Raw genomic sequence first — 20283 nt, forward strand, 5'->3', positions numbered from 1 at the left:
AGGCACCACTCCACTCTCTCTCTTAAAAAAAAAAAAAAAAAGAAAAGAAAAAATCTAGTTTCTAAACTTAGCCACTTGACAGTTGTCTGATCTTAGCAAAATATTTCCCTTCTCTGTGCCTTAATCTTATCAGTTCTTCAGCTTTTAAATGAGGATTTGAAAATCCTACAGTTTAAGATTCTTATGAGATTGAAATGAGATAAAATGCCTAAACTCATTTGAATAATGATTGACATTTATTCAATAGGTACAAATATTTCATTCTAACTGTACTGTTGGTTTGGGAAGACAAAGAAGCAAGAGGCTCTACTATTTGAGCTAAGAAATCAAATGCACTACATCAGAATATATTATTCCAGCTGAATTACTGGACTGAGAAAGTTTTAAAAGGGAGAATCTTCACAGAATAGAAATTCATTTCTTGCTCTTATAAAAGTTCCTGTGCAGATGTTCACGTTAGGAACCACCTCCCATGCAGTCATTCAGAGATCCGATCTTCGTCCATCTGGAGGCTTCCCCAGTCCCAAGGGCTTTATCATAATTTTTCCAATGTATAGAGATGCAATGCAGAAGCAATATGGGATGTAGTTTGAGCTAAGAATTAGGGGTTTCAGTATTAGAATATTTGAAGCTCACAGAGAGAAAACTCTTCTAATTTAAAAATAAAATGAGGAAAAAAAATAAAAATAAAATGAGGGACGCCTGGGTGGCTCAGTAGTTAAGCGTCTGCCTTTGACTCAGGTCATGATCCCAGGATCCTGGGATCGAGTCCCTCATTGGGCTCCCTGCAGGGAGCCTGCTTCTTCCTCTGCCTGTGTCTCTGCCTCTCCCTCTGTGTCTCTCGTGAATAAATAAATAAAATCTTAAAAAAAATAAAAATAAAATGAAAGCAATCTTAAAATATTAAGGAACTGAAAAATGTTGGTAGTGTAACTCTAGGGCTGAGATTCACAATAATCTGGTTATCACATATTATGATTCAGGTTGTTTGAGATATTTTTAGATTTAACTTTTGCCACATTTAAACCTAAGGAATGCCATGAACACCAGTCTGGAACTGGACCTGGGCTATGCACTGCTTATCATCTGAAGCAAGTGACCCTATCACTGATAAGCTGAATTCTGTATAATTGAAAGGATTAATTTATAGAGTGGTCCTGAAGTCTGGATTATGGGGAGGATGCTGCCTCAACACAGAGAGGAGGGAACAACCCTTGTACAGCATTTCTCAAGGTTGAGTTATGCACAGACATTGTTTACAGAAAACTAATTTTCACTAGGCCCCAAGAATATAACCAGAAACCAAGTCTTCTAGTCTTCAGATTCCAGTTTGGGGAATACATCCTTAATCAAAACAACTAAGAGCAAAATATAGCCCTGCATGCTTCATCTTCTTGGTTTCTCCATCATATTCCAACTTCCCTGACTTCAAATCCCACTCCCTGTCCCCCTTTTGCACAATCACACACTTTTTTTGTGCTGTCCTCTCTAAGAAGCATCTTAGAACACATCCGCCTTGTCTGCCTGCCTGGTTCTACCCCTTAGGCCTTGTTCTAGTTTGATGAACTTCCTGCTGACCTGAAAACCCTATCCAAACCTGCGCTCTCCATCCCATGTGCTTCATTCACAATATGGTAGGCAATGTTCTCACTTCAGTAGGTTTCTCTGCTTCTGAGTGCTGACCTTGGCTGGACCACATATACATTAGGGAAGAGGGAGGAAGGACACCTGGGGTACCGTCCATGCACCAAGCCTCACAGCATCATTTCTTACCCTGGTGCCCTCAGGAAATTCCTGGAGCGTTTCAGCTTCTGCTCCCACCTCTGCAATGTAGGGATGGTAACACTTTCCCAGCCTCAGACAACAGCCACCTTTGATTTGGGTTCTTACCATGCGCCTGGTTCTCTGTCAAGTGTTAAATGTGTTATCTCATTTAATCCTTATACCATCCCTGGGAGGTATGTTCCTAATATCATGCCCACATTTTTAGACAAAGAAATTGAGACAAAGGAAAGTAAAGCAGCTCAATCAATTTCGGAATAGCCCTTGGAGCCTTCGGGTTTCCAGATGACATCAACCCAGTTCCTTTACTTGCTTCCTGAAGTACAGTAACAACAGAAACTGTTATGACTAGAGGCACATTTACAATAAATACCATAGTCACACTGTGTGCTCACTTGAGCAGCACTTCTGTGGTGGTGCTTTGCCACATCAGCCCACTTTACCAAAAGTCAAGCAACACAAACTTAAATTTGACCTAGTTTAATCAAAATGTGGGTTGTGGTTCGATTATTTGACAATTGGTTACTAAGAATTTAAAGTGTCTAACCACCACTATAAATGCAGTCTTTCTCTTGCGGTCTCTCTCAGAAACTAAGGTTGCCATTTCTCACTGCCACATATACCCTGTAATTCCTCCCCGGTAACTGAGACACTAAATGCAGAGGGAGCTGCCTCCCCACGGACCCCATATGTCAAGGTATGGATTTAAAGAGGCATCATGGGACAGATATTGAGATGACATTCCACTGACAAGTCCCAAATATTAGCCCTTTACATTTAGTGTCCTTAGTATAGTGGCCGTAGCTTTGGAGCCTTTAGTTTCCTCAATAATAATCTCTATTGTTTACTTCCCACTGAAGAAGTAGACAGACTGAAGTGGAGAGGAAGGCGAACTCAACTAGGAGTGCTGGTGTCAAAGGGACAGGCCGACCACAGCAAGCTGACACCCGGTGGCTGTGGTTCCTTCCACCACAGCCCACTATCAGAGGCTGAAGTGAGACGATCGGACTTGGCCCAACCTTGTGGTAGCCAAGATTCACCCCGGCCTTGCTGGCCACACCCCTTGCTCAGTCTACAAGGCAAGAGGTGTTCTGAACCACAGACACGGATTACACACCAGATTCCAACGCAAGGGTGAGCCGTTGCTTTCCTGTTTCCTGTTTGGGTCACAGGCCTCCTTCAGCTATTCTGGAATGTTAGAACACGTAATCTGTTTTGAGTTTGGAAAGGTCCGATGCTCCTTTATGTGGGGGTGTTCACTTATCAGAAAAGAAAAAAAAAAGCTAGCCTCCTGCTTTCAGCAGTGAAGTGTGGAAATGTAGCACATCCTACTCTGACATTTCTTTTCTTCCTCCTGAGCCCCAGTCGCTAGATTGTGGTTTCCAGGCTGTTTTGCTTTTTATTTCTTTCTAATTGGTTTTACTCTTCATGCCAAGTGTCTTAAGTCACATTAACTAAAGATGTAATGTTTTTGAAGTAACAAGGAAAGCTGGTAGCAGCCTCCTGCCAGGATGGACAGATGGATTTATAAGGGCCTGGGTGAGGCCCTCTTGCTGATACTCCTGGAATGGTGGGTTTTGACAGCGCTGTCCCATACCTCCATGGCTTTCATCCCCTAATCACAGAGGGTTAAATCCACTGCTACCTATTTACCTCTCAGAGAAAGCTTGACACCTCCTCAGATTTCCCAGACTTCTCTTTTCTGACCCTAGCTACAGTGACTATCCTGGGAGCAGCTGGCATACGAGGCTTTGAGCTTCAACTCTGGCCATGTCTCCTGGCAATTACCTCTACCTGGGACCCAAAGCAGTTTGCATGACCACTAAAGGGGTAAGAGAAATTGGTATTTTTGGAAATGTTAGATGTCGAATGTCAATGTTTGTTTAAACAAACACACACACACACACACACACACACACTTTTCTGTGTCTGTTTCAGTCTTCTCAATCAAATAACTTTGCTTGACTCATTTAGCATATATCACCTATTTGCTTTGGATGCATCATCACCATAAGAGAATAAAAAGAATGCAGAGTGACAATGGCCAAGGCACTTGACACATCTTAAGTCTTCCCATATTACAAAGGAGGGAACTGAGGCCAGGAAAGGCAAAGAGCTTTACCCAGAGTCACACAGGACTGTCTGGCTCCAGACTCCACACCATAACACATGCTAGATTGCCCCCCAGAATCTCCCAAAGTTAACATACTCTCAATTCTAGGGCTGGACATCAAGTCTTGAATCCTTGCCTTTTGTTCAACTCTAGTGAACTATATGGAATGACCCAGAAGGAAACATACTTTGCCTCTAGCTCTCCCTGAAAGTCCTGATCCAAAAACCTAACAAGCCACAAGCCCTCTACTTCCTCCTTTTAGTGCCATATTCTCAAGCTCTGGTGTTGGGGTGTCCTGCTCTTAGCCCTGGCACCAGCCAGCACCAGCCCTAGATCTGGCCCAAACCAGTTCCCCAAAGGATCTCTTCACCCCTCAGGAGACTTCCCCCTTCTATTATGTATTATTTAACTCCCATCCTCTAAACAGCTGCAACTACACCATCCCCTTTCTAGCCTGGGGATAGAAATGAGGCAGAGCAAGAGAAGGCATGAGTCTGGTCTTCTTAGCCTGCCGTCAGTGATGGTTTCCACCACATAGAGGATTTTCATTCCAATGTCTCCACTGTAAGTCTTCAACGGTTCTTCCTTCACCTACTCTGGAGAAGGTTGGAATTAGGGAGAATGAAAGACTAGTAATGACCCTCTGGGAACAGCTTGAGGTTTTAAACCACTTAGGAGTATCTACCTTCTTAAGAGAAAAATAAATACAAGAAAAACAATCTATAATAAGTGAGAGTGATTTTAAATTTCTGAGATAGAAGAGTTCCAAGTAGTTTGCAAAGGGTCTGATCACAGGAGTGGGCTGCTATGGTGTACAGATGGGAGCCAGCAGGAACCACAGGGCTGAGTGACTTATCCTCAATGCATAATGAAGCATCCAGGCCAATAGACAGAGCTGGGATAGAGGGTTATTCACAAGACAGACATCAAGGTGCTCTACAATCAGAGGGGTCCACCTTGAGTTCAGTACACGACAGCCATTGGACAGGTAGAGGAAAGGTGTATATGTAGATGTATCCATCTCGACAGAAAAGATTATTTGGGGTAGAAGAGGCTATGCTAAATGAAGGAAATGCTGCTTCCACTTCTCCCTAAAATAAAGGAAAGGGAAGGAATGAGAAGAACATGTGCAACTAGCTTCCTCCAGAAAGTATTTCAAGGTGAGTCATGTCAAAGCCATGGACCTAACCTAGGCCCATGGTTTGAGGAGGTAGAAAGTCTAGATTCCCTAAGTTGGTATAACTTCTACAAACCCCATCAAACTCAAGCATGATATGTTTAACTACATCACTAACAATACCTATTCTTATCACTTCATGTGCACAATACAATTCCAGCATGTGGGTGATTTAATTAGGGAAAGACAATTACTGGCATGCAGTACAGGGTATAAAAGACTTTGCCACCAAGTACAGAAGGAAAACAGCACACATGAATAAAAACGATGGAAGTTCTGCTTTTTTTGAGCTCATCTGGGTTAGAGCTCCCTCAGGTATAAGGAAGAAACACGCAGTGGCAAAAGAGAGAGGTGAAGTGGCATGGGACAGAAGAGTGCAAACAAAATGGAAAGGTGCTATCAAAGGAGAAAACAACTGTAGAACTGGAACAAACAGGTGCTGCTCCTGACAGCTCAGCCTCACCACAGCATAGACATGGTAAGCATTTGCCTGGGATTTACTGGAAAGCCCATGGACAGCAGAACATAAAATGGTTGTCCTGTTTTACTGGACTAGTTGGTAGCAGATATTTTTAACACCTAGACAAATATTTCTGTGCAATTTAGTTCTGAGCACCAGGGTTCAAAGTCTGGACTTTTAGGGAGACAACGTCCTTCAAATGTGTTGGCGAAGGTGGCAGCTGCCAAGTAAAGCACCACAGAGTTAGGGCTGTCCAGCCTTCCTTGGGCAGTAGTTACAGAAAGTAAGTCATGTTCTTGACCTCAGGAATCCCCAAAGTCTTTAACAGTTGAACGTGCAATAGGACACTCCAAGAGGGAGGTTATAGTAGGCAACATGGCCTCCAAAAGGGAAGTTACAGTATGTGACATGTCCTCCAAGACAGAGGTCACAGTAGGCGACACGTCCTCCAAGATGGAGGTCACCGTAGGCGACGCGTCCTCCAAGAAGGAGGTCACAGTGGGCGACATGTCACAAGTCTATTTAACCACTGAACTCCTTTATTTTTCATGCCAATCTATTAGTATCTGTGATAGGGTTTGTTGACTCCAATTTGAAAAACAATAAGCAAGTTGATTGATTTGATGTATGGACTTGGCTGGCCACACAGTGCCCAAGTATTTAGTCAAAAACATAATTCTGGATGTTTTTGTGAGGATGTGTGGAAGAGATTTACATTTAAATCAGTAGACTTCTAGTAAAACAGATTGCCCTCCATAATGTAGGTGGGCCTCATCCAATCAGTTGATAGAACAAAAGGCAAGAACAAACTGCCGGGAGAATGCCTTTTAGATTCCGTCTTCAGTACTGGTTCTTCCTGGCTTGCCAGCAGGCTCCTTTGCACCCGAGCTGCAACCTTTCCCCCCGAGTCTTCAGTTTGTCAACTTTCCCCCTCAGATTTTCAACTCCCAAAGCCTCCACAATCACATGATCCAATTTCTTAAAATGAATCTGTATCTAATTTCTGTATCTATATATCCTATTGGCTCTGTTTTTCTGGAGAACACTGACTCACACACTAAATTACAGTAAATTTGGAAAATAGACTGGAGTCTATTTCCAGGTAGTAGATTAATTGCCATTCATGCTTAAAAAAAAAAAAGAGAGAGAGAGAGAGAGAGAGAGAGGAACGAACATATTTCTGATGCACCATACAGATTTTTGAGATAAAGGGTGGCTAAAAACCCAGGCACTGAGGCCAAATACAAAACATGTCAGAACAAACAAAATGAATCTTAAAAACAAAAGCACCAATAAAAGAACAAAGAGATAAAAACATCAAATGAAAAAAAAAAAAATCCTGGTCTCTTACTGAGGTCTTATCTAAGGTAAGCCAGACAGACCTAAAGCTTTTAGCTGACTTGCAGGCAGAGGCACCAACTCAGTCTGGCTTATGTGTTCATGCTCTAAAAGCAAAGCCACAGAAGAAGAGATGTGGGGTCACAAGCTTCTGCATGATAAAGGCACAGCCAGAGAAAAACTGAAGAAAAGCCGAGGCATAGAACTGATGTAAGATTTGGGTGGAAAAGGCACAAGACAAGGTCCCAGGGTCCTTACTGACCTTACCCAGCACGAGGCAAAGAGCCAGGAGCAAGTCATTCCACGCTTTTGAGCAAAGGCTTTACCTTATTCTTGCCCATGTGACTTTGAAGCCTCTAGAGTTTCTGTAGCTTCATTAACGATTTCTAAGTAACCACACCACGATCCTCCTTAACTGTGCTTATGGTCCACCTATTACCTGACACACTGACTGACTTATTTTATTTCAGTACTATGTGGTCTCCTAAAAAGAATTTGATGTTTATAACAAAAGCACAAAGACACAAACTTAAAAAAAAAAAAGAGAGTGAAAGACAGTAGTCAACAAATAAAGGAGAAAGGGAAGATTATGTTCTAAGAGAAAAGCGATAGAAAGAATAACTAAATTTGAAATTCAATTCAATAAACATTTACTGCAGATTATCTCCAAATCTAATTTCTTCACCAGCATTGGACAGATATTAAGAAGGCTGCCATTTACCTGCTGTGACTTTGGGCACAGTTAGTTAACTCTCCATGACTATACTTCTCTATCTAAAAAATGGAGATACCAGTGAGTAGGGGGGAGGAGGATAAAACTTTCCCAGAAATTAGTACAACTTCAAATTATGCCTATTTCTTTCACTCCTAACCTAGTAAAAGTTCCTGAAAGAAAAGTCTGAGAGAGAGGAGAGGGCCAACACTTATTATGCACCTACTATATGTTAGTATTCTACAAGGCAGCTCATTTAACCACTAAAGCTTGTGAGAAAACATTTTAAGATTTATTTATTTTAGAGAGGGAGTGATTGATTGACAGTGAGCACATGTGGGAGGGGCAGAGGGAGAAGGAGAGAGAATCTCAAGCAAACTCCCTGCTGAGCGTGGAACCCAATACAGGGCTCGATCTCACAATACTGAGATCAGGACATGAGCCAAAATCAAGAGTTGGTCACTCAATTGACTGTGCCACCCAGGTGCCCCAAAAAACATTTTTACCAGTATAAAGATGAAGTCTTAGAGATCCCAGAACTTCGATCAGAAGCTTCAAGTGACCTAAAATCTACTCTTATGAAGCATAGCACAGACTGATGCTCTACAGAGTAGGATCCCCACATCAACCTGCTTTAGAATCCCTCAAAATGCTTCTTCCTAGACTCTTCCCTGAGACCTGCTTAATTTCACTCTCTTGATAGTAGCAGAATTTCTTGATGACAGTGGTTTTTAATAAGCCACCCACTGCCGTGATTGTCCTGCACACTCAAGAGCCATTGGTTTATTGGTCAGGAACACGGACTCTGAAATTAGGCCTGGTCCTGGTTTTGCTCTGTTCTAGATATGTGACCTTGGGCATATTGCTTAACCTTTCTGAGATTTTTTTTTTTTACCTCGTTCAAAACATGGAGATAGTAGAAGTTCATAAAGTTACTGCAATGAGGGGGGCCTGGGTGGCTCAGTCGGTTAAGCGGGTGTCTTTGGCTCAGGTCATAATCCCAGGGTCCTGGGATCAAGCTCTGTGACAGGCTCCCTGCTCAGCGGGGAGTCCACTTCACCTTCTCCCTCTGCCCCAACCACACACACCCCTGCTTGTATTCTTGCTCGGTCTCTCTCTCTCTCTCTCTCTCTCAAATAAACAAAATCTTTTAAAAAGTGGGAGGGAGGGGTTAAATGATGATGATGATGAACGAATGCTTCGTGCCAAGTTTAAGGTTTAGAACATGGTAATTATTTTTCCTCCACATAACATTAATTTGATTTATTTTCTGCTTCCTCATTCAACTTCAGGATTCATTAGTTTTTATTTCTTCCCCATCTCTTAACTGAAACAAGCCAAGTAAATATTACCAGTGGCCTCCTTTGCTAAATGCAGTGACCTCTTTTCCAATTTCATGCATCTTTGAATTCATTTTGTCCATTATTTATTTATTAAAATTGTACTATACATCTGTTCTGGGCCAGACACTGGGCCAAGTAGAAAGTATACAACAATGGATATAACAGGTGCCATATCTACCCTCATAGACCCTTCAAGCCTGTGCTGGAAACACTGACTTCAGTAAGTAATCCTATGGTGCTATAAAAGTACAGCTTGTCCTAAAAGAAAATGACAGAAGGGATATTTTGTCAAAGAGGGTCAGGGAAGGTCTGAAACCTGAGAAGGAGCCATGTATGAAAATAATAGTGCTCAGGGCGCCTGGACGGCTCAGTCTATTAAGCATCTGACTCTTGATTTAGGCTTAGGTCATGATCTTAGGGTCCTAAATGGAGTCCCATGTTTGGCTTCATGCTGGGTGGGGACCCTGCTTAAGATTCTCTTTCTCTCATTCCCTCTGCCCCTCCCTCCTGAATGCTCTTTCTAAAAAAAAATAATAATAAATAAATAAATAAATAAATAAATAAATAAATAAATATTCTCACAGAAGGAACAGCAGCATGTGGGAAGACCCTGAGGAAGTAAAAGAACACCCATGTGGCTGGAGAAGAAGGGCAATATGAGGTAAACCAGGTGAACAGGGATGGGCTCACCCTGTAAACCATCATGAAGGAGTGAGCTGAATCCCCAGGGCAACTTGAGGCCATTGGAAGACTTTGAGCCAGAGGAGGATATAATCACTGAGGCTATGATGTGGATGGGTTAGATAGGGGACAGAAGAGAAGATGAAAGAACAGTTGGTTTGGACAGCGTGGATTTGGGTGCTGAGAGTGGAGATAGACACACAAATGGGAGAATTTAAGATAGATTTTCAGTGGAAAATTCAGAAAATCTGATGCTGGATTGAATGTGGAAAATAAAAAAGGAAGAGGCGCCATGAACTCTTCTGAAGCTCAAGGTTGAACAACTGTCAGAATCGTAGAGCCGATTTACCAAGAAGAGGCATGAAATCACCCCCTGGGGGAAGCACCAGGATCTGTACCTTTGTAGAAATCTCCGGTGTGATTCTGACGGCTAGCCCTTGTTGAGAGGAGGCAACCCAGAGAAGCCCTATAGAGAATGGCAGTCAGGTGTAATGGTTCACAATCATATCTTTCTTTGGAGGTGGTTTGTCTTGTTCGAGTCTTGTCACTCCCCAGCTATATTGCTGGGAAAGCTGATTTCTTCACATATAAAATGAAAATAATAATAGAACCTGCCTCAAAGGTGCCATAAAAATGGTTATCCTATAAAACATTTGCAACACTTTGGAGCTACCATTTTTAAATTGGTTGAATAAATCAGGTATGTATTGCCCTGCCCTTTGCTTGATGGATTCACCTCTTTTTCCATGTGATGATTTCCTATATCCCTCCCTAATGGATAGTTTCCCTTGACTCCTCCTCCTACCACCCCTGACCCCAGCTGATCATCTAGGCCATTTCTCCTGCTTGCACAATTGTAGGCCTTAACACACATTAGAGTTATACTTCTTTGTCTTCTGAATAAGACTTAGGAATCCTGGAAGTAGCTGGCCTTAGCTTACACACATTAATATCCATAGAAATTAGTCTGATGTCATGGCTCGAAGCCCAGAATGAGTTAGCTGGATTTAAATGATTTTAGCTAAATTAAAAGCAGGATAAAAAAAAAAAAAAAAAAGCAGGATAGTCTTAGGAAATGCATCTCACAAACCAAGTCTCTTATTTAATTGTAGGGTATCATATGGATGCAGACACAGCAAGTTACACCCAAAGGATATAAAAAATTCACCCTAAGTGTCTATTTAGGCCCAGCCTTGAGCTTAAACCAGTCATGCCAAACATAACACCTTTCTTATCTACCTCTCACCTCTGCTTTGTTCTTCCTGAGCAATGTGGGGCCCATGCCTTTCTGTGGAACAGAAGAAAGGGGAAGGGGAGTGCGGAGGAAGACACACTCCTACAACTTGACAAAACTTTCCTTCACCCCTTAATGAGGAAAAGAAGGTAGAGCAAGCTGCTACTGTATGCACCAGAACAGGCGCACTCAGGGGCCTTTGAGTCCTTTCTTCCCGGGTGGTCTGGTGTAGACAGTCCACACATCAGTGGGCAGATAGCAACGTTAGTAGAGTAGCAAACGACCCTGGAACAACCTTCAGGGTAGGATCTGTGGTTTTTGCCATGCTCTTGTTGGGAAGCACAGCTTGGGCTCTTTCACGTTAATGCTTCTGGAGTCTTCATGCCCCAGAGAGTAGGTGTGACATACTGGTTGTGCATTTTAAACCAAAACAATTTCAGAATCTGGTTTCTCTCATGCTAAGGTTGCTAAAGCCTTCTATCTCCAGAAAGCCTGGGGGAGGTACTAGTCATGCCTTTCAAACCACAATAATTTGATGGAGGGTTTGAATTCCTAAGGGAAAAGATGAAAGAGCGTTTCACTCTACCTTGCAGTCTCAAGGCAAATGGGCAAAGCAGGAGGCAGTTTGACATGTACGAGCCGCCAGTTCTGGGAGCCAAACAGACCTGTGTCCAAATCCTGACTCATTCACTTTTTAGTTTTGTGTTCGGTAGAGTGGTTAATACTAAGACTAATACTTACACTTGAATGTGTTTGCCACATCACACACAGTGTTCTGTGCTTTATATACAGTGACTTAATCTTAAGAAAAATAAAACCCACGAGGAAGACACTACTATCATATTTTCCAGTGAAGGAAACTGAGGCACAGAAAGGTTTAGTTAACAAGTACAAGCTGGTTAACAGCAGAGCCAAAGATTCAAACCCAGGCAGTGTAGCTCTAAGCCCATGGAGTCTGGCTCCAGATACCTAGGCCTATATCCACTGTCTTCACCTGCCTTCATGTGCCTCAGGCACACATCATCTGACTCTCAGAATCTGAGTTTCCTCATCTGTAAAAGTTGGTCCTATGAGCCAACCTCAGTGAGGCCTAAGACAAGGTAAGTAGAACCCTAGACACCAAAGGGTCACCCATACTAGGTCAAGTGCCTTTCATTTCCAACTGGTTCATAGTGTGTTATCAGAATTTTAGGTAAATTCTAATAAAATTCAGCATCTAGAGAGCCTATGGACACCAAGTGTAATGGCTGGAATGGACAGATTGGAGGCTTAAAATTCGAGTTTCCCCAAACTCAAATTGCTTCAAAAGGCAGTGAGCCCCTGAAGCCAGGGGCTGTCTCACTATGTGTAAATGAACTGTGGCTTTTACTGACAGAAGCCCACCAATAGGTAACGACCAGCAGGGGGTACAAGTCAAAAGTTTGATGAGCCCAGAGGAGACCAATTACTTGGCTGGGCGGGGGGAGAGCACTGAGAAAAGTCCTTGAAGCATGATCAGAACATTTCCAGAAAGAGAAGAGGAAAGGCCAATGTCAAGAGAGGAATTTGCATGATCAAAGGCACCGAGGCGTGAGAACTCCCTTCACACAGGGTTAGTGAAAGGGGAGCGGGCTCTGAACAACAGCAAGACTGAAGGAGGTGTGGGAAGCTGTCTAAGAAGAAGCTCTGCAGGCCTTGAATGTCACATTTAAAAGGAAAGGACATCCTTGGACCTGTGCTTTAGTGCGAGACAATTTGTGTGCTGTTCTGTGTGTGGATTAAAGTGAAGAGCCTAGGTATTCAGGGAGACCAATTTTGAGGGAGAGAGTATAGGGGAACATTTGGTTTTCTTTTTCACCAACATAATCAAGATACACACCAAAATACATCAATATATTAAAATCTTTAAAAGGGAAGGGCCAAAAGTTATTTGCCACTGGACTGAAAATAGAAATACGCCATTACAGCCACTAAGGAAGATCAAACCAAAAAAATTGTAGTTGTTAGAAACTACCACATAAAATTGCAGATGTGCGAAGACATGCCATTGTAGAATTACGCACATATTTCCACCGGAGAACGGAACCTGGACAGAGCATGTGAAGTAAGCAAAGTAGTAAACAAAATGTTCAAAGCTCAAGAAGTGCTTTATTTTTCACCAAGTAGGGCCAATGTTGTTTTCTTTGAAATCAGCTTTCATATGCCTTGAAGAGAAGCTGATAGAGTGCTGTGGAAAACTCGACTTCTGAAATCACGATGAAAACTGCAACTCGACATGAGCAACCTGGTACTATGTCAGAGCGACAGGTTCTTGAACTTTTGACCCACACACCCAAAAAAAGTAGACTGAAAGAATGTTTCAGAAGAGTCAAGTGAGAGTGAGAGTAGTAGAAAAGGGCATGCGGGGATGGGTGCTGGGCCGTCGAATGCGGTTGTCCACACTGGCCAATCGTCCTCCCACAAAATCCCAAACTTAAATACTATTTCTTCAAGGTCCTCCCCTTTTTAAGCGATAGGCTCCCTATTAAATGTCTTTCCCCAAATTCATCATCCTCACTACTTGTGTGGGTAATTAGTCTAAATGTTTTTTCTCAAACATGGCCTTTTAACCCTTCTTTAAATATTTTATGTATGCATACTTTATTTTATCAATTTAACTGCAAACATTTTTAATATGGGAGTATTTGGGTAGCTTTCTGTAATTTTATCATCATGGCTTGCATGGAATGTAAAAACAAACAAGAGAACAATATTCGCAACAATAGCTAAGACCTGTTGAACGCTAACCATGTGCTCAGCATTGTTGCTGGAGCTGTTCATGTATTAACTCACTTAATCATCACAACAAGTACCTGAAGTAGATACTGTCACTGCCCCCAATTTACACCTGAAAAACCTGAGCCATGAGAAGGTTAATTATCTTTATCACACTCCCATAGCCAGTAAATGTATGATCCCAGGCAGTCAGACACCGGAACTGTGCTTCAACATACCCTACAATACTTTTTTAAATTTAAATTCAAAAAGGAAAACAGGAAAAAAAATGAAAATCAGAGGTCCTAGCTAGGAACTACAGATAAGACGGGAGGATCAAGTAAGGGCTGGCTTTTTTTAAATGTGGGAAACGATCTTTCTATGCAGGATTTTGTGGCCCATTCTGATACAGGGTCATCTTTGACATCAAAACTAAAGGCAACGTGATTCCTCAGAGCTCTGCCTCCACGGCGATGCCTCTATCCTCATGTGCTGCCACTTACTGGGATCTAAAGATAAATGTGAATCAATTAGAGACAGTGTTAGTGGGCAAAAAAGCAGCATCCCAAAAGAAAACATATCCATTCCTTACTGAAACAGTGACCTCTTCTCTTACTTTCTAGTTAGCTGATAGCTGTGATTGGCCATTGAGAAGAGGGAGGAGTAATGACTTCAATGACCCCAGAAGATTCCAGAGCAGAGAACAGCAGCAGTCTGGCTTTGTTCTTTGGTACCAAGTGCCCCCGTCAACCACTGCAGTAAGTACTCGTCTGCCTTTGGGCCCTATTAGCCCACACAGTAAACCCCGCTGGAAAGTAGGGCTGAGCTGTGAGTGCTATTGGTACTGTCTCCATTCTATGCTGGTTCTTTTAGACTTTGTGTTTCTATGGGGTCTACTCGTTGGTTTCCACTTTGATTTCTCCAATATTGAAGATATATTATATTGGCTTCTCTCCAGCTCTCAGAATGCTCTCTTCTTTAGTTCTATTCCTATGATCACTTGCTGTCCACTTGGCCAGCTACCCATATTGTCATGAAAGGAGAGTGTCACAGTAGGTAATATCACATCAGACTACAAACCTGGTACAAACTGGACCTTTAACTCATTCTTACCCTTCCCATACCCATCACATACTGTATCACATGCAAGGCTTATTCTGGGCATGACTGGGGGTAGGAAGATTGTTATGCATCTGATGTCCTCTCCAGTAGGCCTTCGGTAATGACATGAAAAATGTCACACCAGATCATTGACAGTCTTCAAAGATGGCTACAACAATTCTTCCAATTCTTATGCACCTGCCCCTTTGTGATGTAATCTTGTCACTACTCCCATCAAGACACAGAGGCTATTTCCCCTCCCCTAGACTCTATGCCAGCCCCGCAACTTCACTTAAACAGAAGGGGCATCAGATGACTTCAGGCTTTAAAAGGCCTTTCAGCTTTTGCTCTCAGGCCCTTGCTGCCCTAAGAGCACCACGTAAGGAATCCTGGGCCAGCCTCCATGAGAAGACACCAATCCCAGCCGGCAGGTAAACCCAACCTCAAGGCATGGGAAGGAGGCCTTCCAGCCTCTCTTGTGCTGCTAGATGCCTGTGGCCAGATCAGGGACCCCAGGCAGGCCAGCAAAAGAGTCACCAAGCTGAGCCCTGCCCAAACTTCTAGAACACAGCAATTTATGGGCAGAAAAAATAAGTTTTGGCAAAGTTTGCTATGAAGGAACGGCTAATTGATAAAAACTCGAAATGAAAATTGAGACAAGAAACAAATACCTCTTATATTACCATGATACAGCATACTATCTTTTAAACAATCACCACTAAAGTTTTGTATATTGTCTAACTACCCTCCCACTATTACTCCCCCTACACACAACACACACACACACACACACACACACACACTTCAATCTCCCACCTGCCCTGTTCATATACTCTTTTGGGCATTTCATTTCCCAGTGTCCGTGTTTCTGTATTGCCAGCTCAGTTTTTTTAAATTATCCATATTCCCATAGATTCAGATCCTCCAGTCTATGAAGAGTACCTATCGTATACTATGTATCAGAAACTGTTCTTCACCATCACATTACCAGGCACAGCCATCATTATTCTGCTCATTTTATATATGAGAAAGCTGAGAGCCAGTAGGTTAAGTCTCCTCAAAGTCACACAGAGCTAATCACAGGTAAGGAGCTAAGATTTGAATCCAGGTAGGAAGGCCCAAGTCAATGCTCTTAAGATCTACACTGTGCTGCACTACACTTTCTAGTGGCCCCCAGGCACTCCAAGCCTTACATGTTCAAAACAAAAATCACTCTTCTCTCACAGACCCCATATTCTTCATATTCCCTACTTTGATAAGGATTACCATTTACTTACATGCCCAAAGAAACCTCCCCCATTTTTGAGAAGAAACCACATTGTATGGAATCATGCTTTCTTATCCATCTCCTTACCATCATCACCTTCCACCAGGAGACCATGGCCTTGATCTTACACAAATGCAAATAGTCTTGTTGCTCGCATCCTTACCTGTGATTGGATGGGTGAGCCATTCTTCCTTTTCCTTTTTCTTTTCCACCAATCCATGTCTACATCACTACTAAGAATATACATTCAGAGGGGTAGCCTACCTTGAGAGGTGCAAGATAATGAGCCACAGTGGTATGATTATGTGTGTAACTGTGTGTTTGCAGGAGGTATTACTTGAAGACAGGGTAACCAACTCATTCCAGTTAGCCCCAGACTTTTCCTATTTTAGCACTGGAAATCCAACATCTCAGGAAACTGTTCGTTCCCTAGTGTGCAAACCAGAACAACTGGTCACCCTTCTTGAGGGAGCTGTTTAACTAAGTGATTGAATAGAGGAGGCTATGCTTACATCGTTTCCAGTGAAGCCAGCTAGAGTCACAGCTTTTCTCTTCTTTTCACAAAATTAACCAGAAAGACAGGAGATGATCATACCACCAATTTCATAAACTCTCATTTAGATCAACAAACCAACAGCTTTTGAAACAGAGGACTGTCCCTTCCTTCTTAAAATATTTTCTTCACTTGGTTTCCAGTGAAAGCAAGAGGAGAGAGTGTGAGAGGACTCTCCTAGTTTCTTCTAGCTTAACTTCTTAATCTCCTTTAATGATTCCTCTCCCACTATCTTACTCTGGAAAGCCCCAAGTTTCTAAGTTTGGCCCTATGATTTTCTCTATTGGTATCTATCAGATAGGTGACCTTATCTAGTGAACCTTCAAGTTCACAATCAATTTCAGGGTAGATATAGAGTCAAAGAAAGATCAAAATGTCACCTCTGTTATTAGTTTTTGAAATATTTTATATTGCAGAACATAAAGGAAAGAAAGATCAATTCTGTGTTACAACCATTGCATATGGTAGTCCTTGTCCTTCTGCCTGGAACTCCGTAGAACTATTTTTGCCCTGAGTCACAGGGTAACTAGACTTGCTAATATTTTGCTATCTCACTCAGTCGTAGGAACATTTGGATAACCACAGGCCTCTCCCAGTGCAAACTACATCTTGAAAAACTCACAGCATGGAAGATTAGAAAATTTATATTCTCTGAAGGCAGACATCCCAAACAGATACAAGAAAATTAGTGAAACTTGGTTCTTTCTCCCAAACTCACCAGTTATGTCAAACCTCCTCCTGGGGAAGAGGGACTCCGAAAACAGTGAAAAGTCAGGACTGTAACACTGATGGAGGCTCCTCATAGGAACATAGACATTGGGGAATGTGTTCTTCCTATAATAAATATGTTTGTGCTAATACCTTTCCATTATATCTCCAGCTTCCATCTCTCCCCTGAGCTTATATATCCACCTGCCTCTTCAGCTTCTCTGCTTGGAAGTCTAATAGACATTTCAAACTCAACATATCTAGTAGAGAATTTGATTCCCCCCCCCCCACTATCTTCCTCATTTCTGTATTGTTTGCTAGGTTTTCTAGAGTAACGTTGCTGCCCCAGTGAAATACCACAGGCCGGGAGGCTTAAACAACAGAAATTTGTTTTCTCACAGTTCTGGAGACTAGCAGTCTAAGATCAAAGTGCCAGTATGGTTGGTTTCTCCTGAGATCCATCTTGGCTTTTAAGTGACCACCTTCTTGCTGTTGTCTTACACACCTTTTTCTCTATGTACATACATCCTTCATCTTCCTCCCCTTATAAGGACACAAGACCTGTTGGATTACAGCCTTATTTTTATTTTTTTTTTTAAGATTTTACTTATTTATTCATGAGAGACACACACGGGGAGAGAAGCAGGCTCCACACAGGGAGCCTGATGTGGGACTCCAACCTGGGACTTCAGGATCACGCCCTGAGCCGAAGGCAGGCGTTTAACCGCTGAGCCACTCAGGTATCCCAGCCCCACTTTTTTGACTTAATTTAACCTTAACTTCCTCCTTCAAGCCCCTGTCTCCAAACGCAGTCAAATTGGGATTTGGGTTTCAACACAAGAAGTGGGGTTGAGGAAAGATACAACTCAGCCCGTGACTGATCGTTCCACAGTGCCTTCCATTTCAGGAAGTGGCACCACCATTGACCAGTTGCTTCGGCCAAAACCTAAAGAATCATGTAGGATATCTCCTCCCCTCATACCCTACACCCAGGTCATTAGCAAGTTATGGCAACTCTACCAATTCCACATCCCACCACTTCCACTACAAACTGTCAGGTTCAACCATCATTTTATGCCTGCTTTACTGCAACAGTCTTCTAACTGGTTTTATTGCTTCCTTTCTTGCTCTGCTACAGTCTGTCTTCCATATATCCACCAGAAGTAGGTTTAAAAGTAAGTTAGATATCATTACCTCCCTGATTTCAACACACCCAAATGGCTTCTCATTATATTTAGAACAAAACCCAACTGCAGTTTATGACCCACCATCATCACCCCCTGCTAACCTCTCTGTCCTTATTGCAGATCACCATGCCCTTGTCATTCACTTAACTCCAGTCATTTTGGCTTCCTTGATTTTCTCAAACCAGGCAAAGCTCAATTCTGTGTCATAACCAACATCCACAGTGGTGCTAGTCCTTCTGCTTGAAACTCTGTAGAACTCTTTTTATTTTATGTATGTCTCTGCTCAAATATGACTTCCTTCATAAAATCTTCCCTGACCTTCCTATTTAAAATACACCCACCTCCATCCTAATGACTCCCTTACCCTCCTTTACTTTTCTTCAAAGCATTTACAACAGTCTGAAACTATATTGTATTTTTATTTATTTTTTTTATTGTTAGTCTTTTCTACTAGACTAGCTTCATGATGGATTCTTTTTCTCTGCTATACCACCAGCACTGAGAAGAGTCTTAGACATAAAATGAACACTCAGCAAATATTAGTTCAGCAATAATAATTTATGCAATTTAAATCTTTCTACTTTGAAATTTTTGTCATGCCACTTCCTTTCTTAAGCCCTCCAGTGACTTCTTATTGCTCTCTGGGTAAAATCCAAGTATCCTGCATGGTGTATAAGGCCCTTTCAGGTGCACTTCTAGTTACTCTCAACTGCTCTTAACAAATTTCAAAGGCCAGAATTGTGCCTGTTTATTTTGGAATCCTTGGTCTCCAGCAGGGTACCAGGCACAAAATGGCTACAAAGCAATCAAGTGTCAGGAATTACTATATAAATCAGAGTGCATAGAAAGTCTTGATTTTACTAGTTGGTTACTATGTTGATAAAATGGTGGCAATAAAATCAGCCCTACCTATCTTACAGGTTTATATTTTTAATCAAATTAAGTTAATATTTATAAAGCGATTACTATGTTCTTGGCACTCTCCCATGTGCTAGGAATACATTAGTGATGATTCCAGCCTTCGTGGAACTCATGCTATATTAAAGACGTTTAACTAAATACAGAAACACATATTAAGTACAATTGAGAGAACTAAATCAACAAAAGATGGTGAAGAGTATCTGGTTCATACGAACATCTTGTATTTCGTAGTCAGACAAAGCCTCATGGAGACGATGAGATGTGAACAGACTCAGAGGGGTTGAAGGAACAAGCCATGTGGCTATCTGGGGGAAGAACATTTCCGTGAGAGGTTACAAGTACAAAGGCCCTGAGGCAAAAGCACGTCTATAGTGTGTAAGGCCATATTCTGATATTTTGGGTCATAAAAATAAGTCTCAGTAAATTTAAAAGGATTCAAATTGTACAAAGTATACTCTTAGACCATAATGGGAATAAATAAATTTAATAAATAAAGATAAATAACAGAAAGTATCTGTGGATAATCCCTAAGTATTTGAAAACTAATACTTCTAAACAACCCATAAATCAAAGAAGAAATCAAAATGGAATTTAGAAAGTATTTTAAATGGAATGAAACTGAAAATACAAAATACCAAAATTTGTAAGATGCAGTTAAGTTTAGAGAACTAAAATATGTATATCAGAGAAGAACAAAGTTTTGAAATTAACAATTTCAGCTTCTATCTTAAGAAACTGGAAAACAAAGAGCAAATAAAACCCAAGACAAGGAGAAGAAAGTAAATGATAAAGATCAGAGCAAAAAATAATGAAAGAGAAAACAGAAAAATAGAGAAAAATCAATTAAATAAAAAAATGGCTCTTGAGAAAAATCAATAAAACTGATAAACCCCTCATAAGAAAGATCATAAAAAGAGGACAGATACAAACTACCAACATCAGGAATAAGAGAAGTGACAATACAAATTCTACT

The 20283-nt window shown here is 41.7% G+C and overlaps 1 long non-coding RNA gene across 1 annotated transcript in view; it reads left to right on the forward strand.

The window, feature by feature from the left end:
- The window catches only part of LOC140642508 (uncharacterized), a 53551-nt gene that overhangs the window by 24586 nt on the left and 8682 nt on the right, over positions 1 to 20283 (forward strand). The window contains exon 6 of the long non-coding RNA XR_012038941.1: positions 14197 to 15105. This is a non-coding gene — a long non-coding RNA (uncharacterized lncRNA). The remainder of the gene's footprint in view (positions 1 to 14196; positions 15106 to 20283) is intronic.

Source organism: Canis lupus, chromosome 11 (genome assembly GCF_048164855.1).
Source record: "Canis lupus baileyi chromosome 11, mCanLup2.hap1, whole genome shotgun sequence".
In the NCBI taxonomy this organism is placed as follows: domain Eukaryota; kingdom Metazoa; phylum Chordata; class Mammalia; order Carnivora; family Canidae; genus Canis; species Canis lupus.